Below are 8,812 nucleotides of genomic sequence, written 5' to 3'. Positions count from 1 at the left end.
CTAAGATCATTTACGCGGTTCGTGAATCATATTTTTATTCATTTTTATATGTATTTCTTTCTCTCACTGGTTTCGTAATATTCGGCTCATGTTTATCGACGACAGCCAACTGTCGGAGATCATTGTTTTTTTTCTGCATTTCAAATTTGCTCATGAAATTGTTCCGCGATAGGAAACGGAAACAGGAATAATGAAATATTGTCGTTTCCGGTAGCTTTCATACATTGTTTATATGCTTACGTGAAATTAAAGCTGTTCTAAGAGTTGCTGAAAGTAAAAATCTACACGGCGGTTTTCATTACAACGTTAATACAGCGTTAGTGCAGGGTAGCCTAGTTCGGTGACCCAATTTATTTTGTTTCTTCGTTGCAGGAGTTCGGATTCATCGAGTCCACAAGTCAGGATAAGCCAAGTTTTACCGTATTTCAGCGATTTACATTACCTAGCTGTGAAACGAAGCATGATTGAGATTTCAATCAAGCGGTGAATAGTTTTTACACCGGTCATACGTTACAAAGTTTACGAAATCCCGTGGCCCTCCAATTCTGTAAATTCACTTCTGTGATACACTTTTGAAAATATACTGTCATCGTTAATACGCTGAAACTATTTGAATGACGTCCGATTGCCGTATCGATTTTTGAGGTGTAAAGTAGTGCGAATTAAGTTGAAAAGAAACAAAATCGTCAGCAGCTACGCGATCGCGGTTAACAAAATATAATACACAATGTCGTTGTTTCAGAACAGTGTACGATATTGATTTTATCCGTGTAATTATAGTATTCAAACGATAATGTTTCCGCTTTATTAAAACCGATTATTCTGCGAGTTTTTCTTCTTTACCGCTACTTTTCACGCTGCACTTAAGAAGCACAAATAACCCGAAGGGTTCTTAACCGTTTCAATTGGCCTATCTTTTTATATGATTGCCGTAAATATTTAATTACCAAATCTCGACTGTCACATTGTACAATCGAATAATTTTGTGTAGCATATCATAGGGTAAAAGTAACGTATAACAACATTTGAAGTGCCCCGGAACGAGAGCGAGGTCGAGTTTGCACACTACACAGGGAGAGAAAAATTTCTTACATATAGTATATTGTATGTGTAACGTGTATACTATGAGTGGATATATAAATAAACATTTGCAACACGTCAGAAACTGGATAATATAAATAATATATTAGACGTATGGTGGAGTGATTGGCAGCGTTCCGGCATTTCTAAACTTGGTTACATATTTTTGACACGTCCGTTCAAGAAAAGAAGTATTTATTTATTTATCTATTATTATTGTTTTCTAAACAAACGAATTTCCCGTTTTCACGACTTGTTTGAATTGCCGATTTTAAGTTCGTGAAACTGCATAACCATGGTACGTACGTATAGTCCATGTACGAAGCATTGATTCTAATTATGTGGAAACTGCACATAACGCCTGACCACGAATCCGTCACGTAACCTGTAACTGACGTTTATAAACAGCACGAATGCGCTTAACGCGATCAAATGCGTTTACTTTCACTCGAGGCATGATTGCAGGAGAGATAAAGAAATAAATGGCAAACTTGGATCCCGTCAACGTCAACTATTCCGGATATTTGAACCTGTGCCTATAAAGTAAAAAATATTGTTCAACGTGACGAAAAAAATGCTATCAAAGTTTCTCATTTGAATAAGATAGAGACTAATTTTTTTTAACTTTGGAATTTTATAACTCGTCAACGCATTAGCGTAACGACAAGATCGGAACGTATTTTTACAGGGAATTGAACGCTCTACAAAAAAGGTCCGTTATCGTTTCATGATAAATCTACTCTCTCAAATGTTATCTAAGGTCAAAGTTGAATTTACAGCAATTTCATGATTCTACTACTTTTTCAGCGAAAGTATCAGGCCGATCGAAAAATTTTATAGATCTTATTTTATTAAACGTTTCATTTCCTTCAAATTATCTCTTACAAAGTTTCCAAAGTCCCTGAAGGATCTCTAGTGGTCTGCATTTATTTTGAAAAATCTCGACACGTATGTAGCGGGAAAACTTCGGGGATACGAATCTGACTAGGAAAATTCTTAAATCGTAGCTTGAATGAAAGTGTACATCTTTAACTCATTCATTGTTAACGTAGATTACCGACTATGTTTATTACGAATAACGATGAAATGAATAAAATCACGCCACATGAAACATGGCAGATTGGAATCACAGACTCGTTGAATATTCACCGCGTTTACTGTTTCAGAATTTCTTTCACTCCCGACAGGGAGTTAGAGACGTCTAAATGTACACACGTAACCAGGGAAAATCCATTCCATCGGCTAGCTTTACGTAAATATGACAGAGTTCGACGAGGAAATTCTCAGGTGACAGAAACTCGTCCGTGATCCAAAAGAAGTCTGTCTCGACTTGTGAGTGATTTCATTGGTTGGGTCTAACGGAATAAACCAATAAAATTCAGCGGCCTTAGTTCAACGTTCAACGTTCAGGAGCGCTGTAAGTGCTTATGACGTCACGAAATATATGCTTACAGTAAAGAGTTTTTCAGATGACAGTTATTCTTATTTTAAGCGACGAAGACCAATCCGTTTCACGTTTCTTTTTTAGGAGAAAAAAAATAATGCGCACGCATACCTCGGACGTTTTTCAATACGTATTAATTGCCTTTTCAAAATTTCATTTGAAAAATTATACCGGACAAAATGCAAAATTCGAATATGCGTAATCTTCAGATCGATGAAGCTTGGCAAGTAATTCGGTAGTTGACGGGAATATGATTGCGGTGCTGACGTTCGTCCGAATGAATAACAAAAGAAAGAAAAAAGTAAATTTTTACAGAGACGAAATATGATTTTTCTTTTCTTTTTCCTTGAGAACATATTTACAGTTATTGATCAAAACATTGTCGTTGCATCGATCCTGTTAAAATCATTTGAAAACCGCATCTCGAAAAATCAATTAATGCGGTGACAAAGAAAAAAGTTTAGCATTTTTTCAAACGATTATTCAAACTTTTATCGGCTATAAAAACCGCAAGCAATCAATGAACAGTTTTGATGCTTGCAGGAACTACGGAAAATTCAACCAAATATCGAACGAGCTTTCGTTAAATGCAATCGGTTCGTGATTTCTCGAGATATCACGGCCTACATCGGTTGCAAAAATGTAATTTAAAGTTTTCTTATCGCTTCGACCGTGAGGTACTTTTTACTGAATCATCAGATATAATCCAAATTATTCACAACTTATTGGTCAATCCACCGGCAACCCAGGGCCATAAAGATGGATATGAGACTTTCCTATCGCCGGTAAAACCGTTCTTCTTCGTATCCTATCTATCCATGTGTCTATGCATATACATATTGTATCTATTTCTACAGTGCTGATTTCTTTCGAGGCAGCTGCCTTTCTGCCACATGTGACCTCCGTTCTTGAAATTGCGATAGCTTCACAGATTGTGGCAATTTATCGAAAGCGTTTTACGTACATATTTGTGAGCGCTTGGGTACTACAATCAAAGTCATGAGCAAACACATATCGATTCTGTTTTTGAAAGTTTTAAACGAGAATACTCCCTTAGTGACTTTTTTAAAATTATTTTGTTGTAGTTATTCTCAGTTTTATTTCTTGCAGGATGTATGTGATAATCAGCATTACGATCGATTCCATAGCCAAAGTTAATAATATTGTTTTTACTTTCGCAATAAAGAAAAAGAAAATATATATATATACTGTTCGTCAAAAACCCGTTTTCTCAACTTTTCTGTTCATGAAATTGGCCATTCGCACTGCAGAGCAATGTCAACATCATTTCATGAAATTCCGTTCATCGACGAGACTTCTGCGCTCATTTAATTATCGATTTTATATCCGTTTTATGCCTTCGTTAAATAATTATCATACAACGCTCTCTAATTGCCAAAAAAAAAAATTTCTCTCTTTCATAATTACGGACGTGTAAGCCTTACTCATCTGGCTACCAGAAAATCACTGAAAAATCATTGAGCTAAATAATCTTTGGTCTTACCCCACACTTCGGGAAATGGGATCCATCAAGTGTCCCACATGTCAAATGGAAGCCATTAATTCTAGTCGGTCTGACAAAAGTCTAATTTTAGGTTTCAACCTGTCTGAAAAAGCTCTAATGTCATTTGCCTAAGTAATCATTAATCTGTTAATAAGTAAAAAGAAATACTTGCTAACAAAATCATGTATATAGCTCCCATTACCCGCATAACACCGAGTTAAAAATAACACAAAATAATAATTTTATCTAGTATTTTATTGCAATTTCATTAGTGACACCTTAAATTGGACAGATACACGGTGATATAGCTGGTGTAAATAAAATACAGTGACCGTGCATTTTAATGCTTACCTGGAACGTTGAAATTTCGTACTTTTTATAAACGTGGACGCGAAAAACACACAACCGTCTCGTGCAATTAAACGCGGGATTCGGGAGGGGTGTCCGAGAGAGGCCATCTTACAATTAGTCAAATGTTCGGAAAGACACCCGAGAGTCGTTTGCGCAAATACGAGTATCGGGAAAGTCAATTTTGCAACCGCTCTCATTACCCGCCGGCACCCATTAGCCAAGCTCCCCAATATTATGTTACTACTATAGATATGTAATCGACTCCATTTCACATAGATCCTTTCAGTATTTGATGCAATGAAACCTCGTACGTTCAATCTGACGTAATTAGTCACTTGGTAGGCTATCTATAGATTATTTTGTACTTATATTTTGACTGTTTCGAATATTCTATAAACTTGATGTCTTGTCTAGCGAACGATCGCTAAAAATGTTACACGAATTCAACGAATCATTATTCTTTGCCTATGCCTGAATGTCACGCGGTATATTGGTTTTACGGATTTGTTTACTCGGGATACATTTTGAGTCTTGCGCACTGCTACGCTGATAAAATTTTATCGAAGTTCTCCGGTACCTACACGGTGTTATAAAATTTAAGAAACTGGAGGTTATATATGCGCATAAGTTTCTGAACGCGATATGAAAGCAGTTGATAACAAGTTCGATTGATTCTAAACGCGCACTGGAACAGCGATATTAACGGGTTTGTAGGTTCTGTTGTGTTTCTCGTCGTAAGGTTTGCATATTATTTTATTTGTCATTGTACGTTCACGGTCAGATCAATTCGTGTCTGTAAAATGTCGGGCCAATAAATTACGGCAACGAATCCCGTCGAAAATTAGTTTTTCTAAAATTTCGACACCTTCAAATCGTGTCTCCTCCAACAATTTTCAACGTAAAGAATCGCTGATTTTTTCACATCCTCGAACGACTAACCCGAACAATCCATCGAATTGAATTTTAGATTTCATCTTTTTATCACAATTCGCATTTTTGTGAACGGTGATGAAGTAATCGAAAAATGTTGAGCTTTTTCGTAAGGTTAATCCTTGATGGATATTATAGTAATCGAATAAACAAAACAGCGATCATTTAGCGTTATTATTTCATAAGCCCGGTCGCAGAAGTATAGGTCCCCCTTTAAACACTGTATAGACCGTATAATATAACACAGGCGTGTAAACAGAACTCGCATTGCATTTGTGGCAGGTTTATAATACCGCCCGGCCATTAGCTCTGGGCTATTACGATATTAGCATAGTAACACGAGTGGGTCCGATAGTTGCAAATGAATCTATCTAGGTCCGATTAGTGAATGCCCGGAGTTTCTTCTTTCACGTGCTTTGATACGTCTTGCAAGTTAATTTTCGTTAACCTTGTCCCCCATAATTAGTCGGCACGAACGAATAACCGGACGAGCCTATACACGAATAATGTACTATACATGCCTTATACTTTTGTCACCTTCTCATCGTCGATTCAATCGGACGCGAGAAGAAAAAAAAGCGCGTGTCTGCGTGCGTTAGATTTCTTTTTTTTTTGGATAAATGAAATAAATGAAATACGGGAATAGCAACAAATATCATTCAACGTGTGTTATGTATTTTTTTCAAAATTTATTATTTCATTCTGCAACCGCATATGTAATATAAACTGTAACATTGAATGAATAAAAACGTCTTATTATTATTGTTGTTGTTGTTACAGCTTCGTTGTTTAGTTTACTAAACAGGAATATGACATTTTTATTTCCCAACTGCGGTTTCGATGTTTCACAGTTTGGCCTGTTGTTCAATCTTTTTTGCATCACGTTGTGTCCGAACAGTATACATAATGTGCTTACCGTTACCTGTCGCTAAATCATCAATTTTTTAACTTCACCCTGTTCATAGATGTGATTTTCTTGTCTTCGAAAGGTTATTAGTGAAAACTCATCTTTTCATTTTTGAGCTGATCGTAATAAGTTTTCCTCTTTTATGCATAACGAGAAGTTAAGAAATTTCGTACAACTTGAAATCATTTACAGATACGCGATATCTATTTAAAATATTAACAGTTCAGCCGTTTCTCAGATATGAAAAAAGAAAATTTTAAACGTAAGAAAAAATAGACGAATAAATTTTTCCTTATGCCTGGGTAACTAATAAAATTCTCGTGATGCTTGAGTGTGGAAAAAAGCAAAACGCTATCCATATTTTGCTTAAGCTTTGGTGATTTTAACAAGACATACCGACAGATATAGAACAATGAATATCAATAACTCGAGAACTATCGACCAATCGGATCCAAAATGTAATCAGTTATGCGTCGAGAAAAACTACGTAAATTTAAACCAGAATAATCCAAATCCATTCGTTCTGTCTCGAGATATCGTCAAACCAAAATTCATCACACATACACGCACACTGAGAGCTCGTAGAGAAACGAATGGAGGTCGTTTACCAAACCTTGAAACGCGGGGTTCTAGTGAAAATTACAAATTTCATTCCCGACTTGACTATAATAACTTCCTTATTATTCGTTTTTCGTCTTTAATTATATACGAATGAAAATTAATGGGAAATGAGAAAGAAAAAATGATTTCGCAACGTTTTCTAAGCTCGAAACGCATGCGAGCGCGAAGTTCGCAGGCTGGCTCATCAAGGTAAGCCAGATTTAACTGCAGTTTATTATTCCTAAGATGTGTCCCGGGCACTCAGCTGGGGCTGAAACACGAGGTCAAAAAATTAATAAATGGTACTGTACATATACGTGGCATACAATGGCAGGACTGACGTAATTTTTACGTTTTGTAATTCAGCGTATGCATCATCATAGTTACAATTACTGATTTTTATCGCCACGAGGCTGAATGCGTTGCGCATTCACGAAATAAATTCTATACACGTGCACGATTCTTCAATATTTCATTTTATTCTTTTCTTTCCTTCAAAATTATAAAGTTTTTTTATTTATTTATTTTTTTTCTCGATCATTAATTAGAAAATTGTAACAAATTTTTTTTGTATAGGAATATTTTCTGTACCAACATTTCTCAATGTGAGAAAATACGACTCGAATAATGTTGAGAAATAGTACAGAGAAATTGGCAGGTTAAAAATAAAAAAATCCCAAATGCTAAAGGTATAAGTTCGTTGAAATGAGACCTGATGGTAACTTGGCAGGAAATGTCACAGCTATAGTTACATGTATTTTGTAAATTTTCTACTTCTCCGTGATTCGCAATATTTATTTTTTCAAAGGAATATTTCGGATGCGTTATTTATTGGTTATTCAGGGTGAAATTTTTTAAACGATGAATTATTGTTCTTGCCAGAGTTTCTCGTCGATATTATGGGTATGCAATAAGTTTTTTCTGCAACTCAGATGGTTTGAATAATTTTCACAAATCGTCTGCACGCACATATATGTATACATATACACCTATAAACACGTTCACCTGACCTTTCATCCCGATTGCAATGCTCCTCTGTATATATTTTGCAATCACTAGAATTCTTGTGCAAATCTATAATGACGTCGTGTGATTAGTGAACATTGGCCGTAGGCTTTGACTCGGATTATATCCATAGCTCATTCGCATGATTTTTAACCACTCGATATTCACTTTGCGATGTTCATTTTCCTTTTATTTTAAGATCGGATACATCGTAAGCCTTGTGCGTAACTTGACGCAAACGTGGACGTACCTTATTTTATTGTTTATTGTTGTTTTACGAGGATGCAAATTCCTGTGTTTTTTTTTTTTTTTTTTCCTATGAAACTTCGCCATGCCGATATATATCAGACAGACATTTAATAATTGTCTGTCTGATATCGTTTTACCGTCATTTTAGAAATTGTCATAAACTTGACACAGTTTCGGAATATTAGAAACTGACGTAGAACTCTAATACGCACCTGTTTTTTGCATATAACTGGTTTTTTTTTACCCTCATCCTAGATGAGATATGGACATTATACTTTCATCCTTCGACTAAATGCCACCTGCTGAAGGACACCCGCCAAACGTTTCTAACGTCTGTAAAATAATTTGTTTCAATTGTTTTTTCTTATTTTAAATTTATTCGATTATTCTTGAAATCAATTTCAAGGACACCGTGCACCACAAGCATATGTTTAGTCGTTTGATCTTTTATTGCATTATATGCAATGATCCTTCGATGAAACAAAATATGCGAATAGTCGGAGCTCGGAGTCAAACAATGCGAAATATGGAAATAGAAATAGAATAGAGAACAGAAATAACATGTCTACAGTATTATAAGAATGGAAGATATCTTAAATAATATTATTTACGTTTTTTCTTTTTTTTTTTTTTTTTTTTTTTTAAAAACTTCTTCTTCAGAAATTTTGAGTTACGATATTCCTTCGGATGTTTTACTTTTCATCTTTTTTAAGGTAAAGGCAAGATTCAAGTTTACAGTATA

Source organism: Neodiprion virginianus, chromosome 4 (genome assembly GCF_021901495.1).
Source record: "Neodiprion virginianus isolate iyNeoVirg1 chromosome 4, iyNeoVirg1.1, whole genome shotgun sequence".
NCBI lineage: Eukaryota > Metazoa > Arthropoda > Insecta > Hymenoptera > Diprionidae > Neodiprion > Neodiprion virginianus.
Note: the sequence above shows the minus strand (reverse complement) of the source record.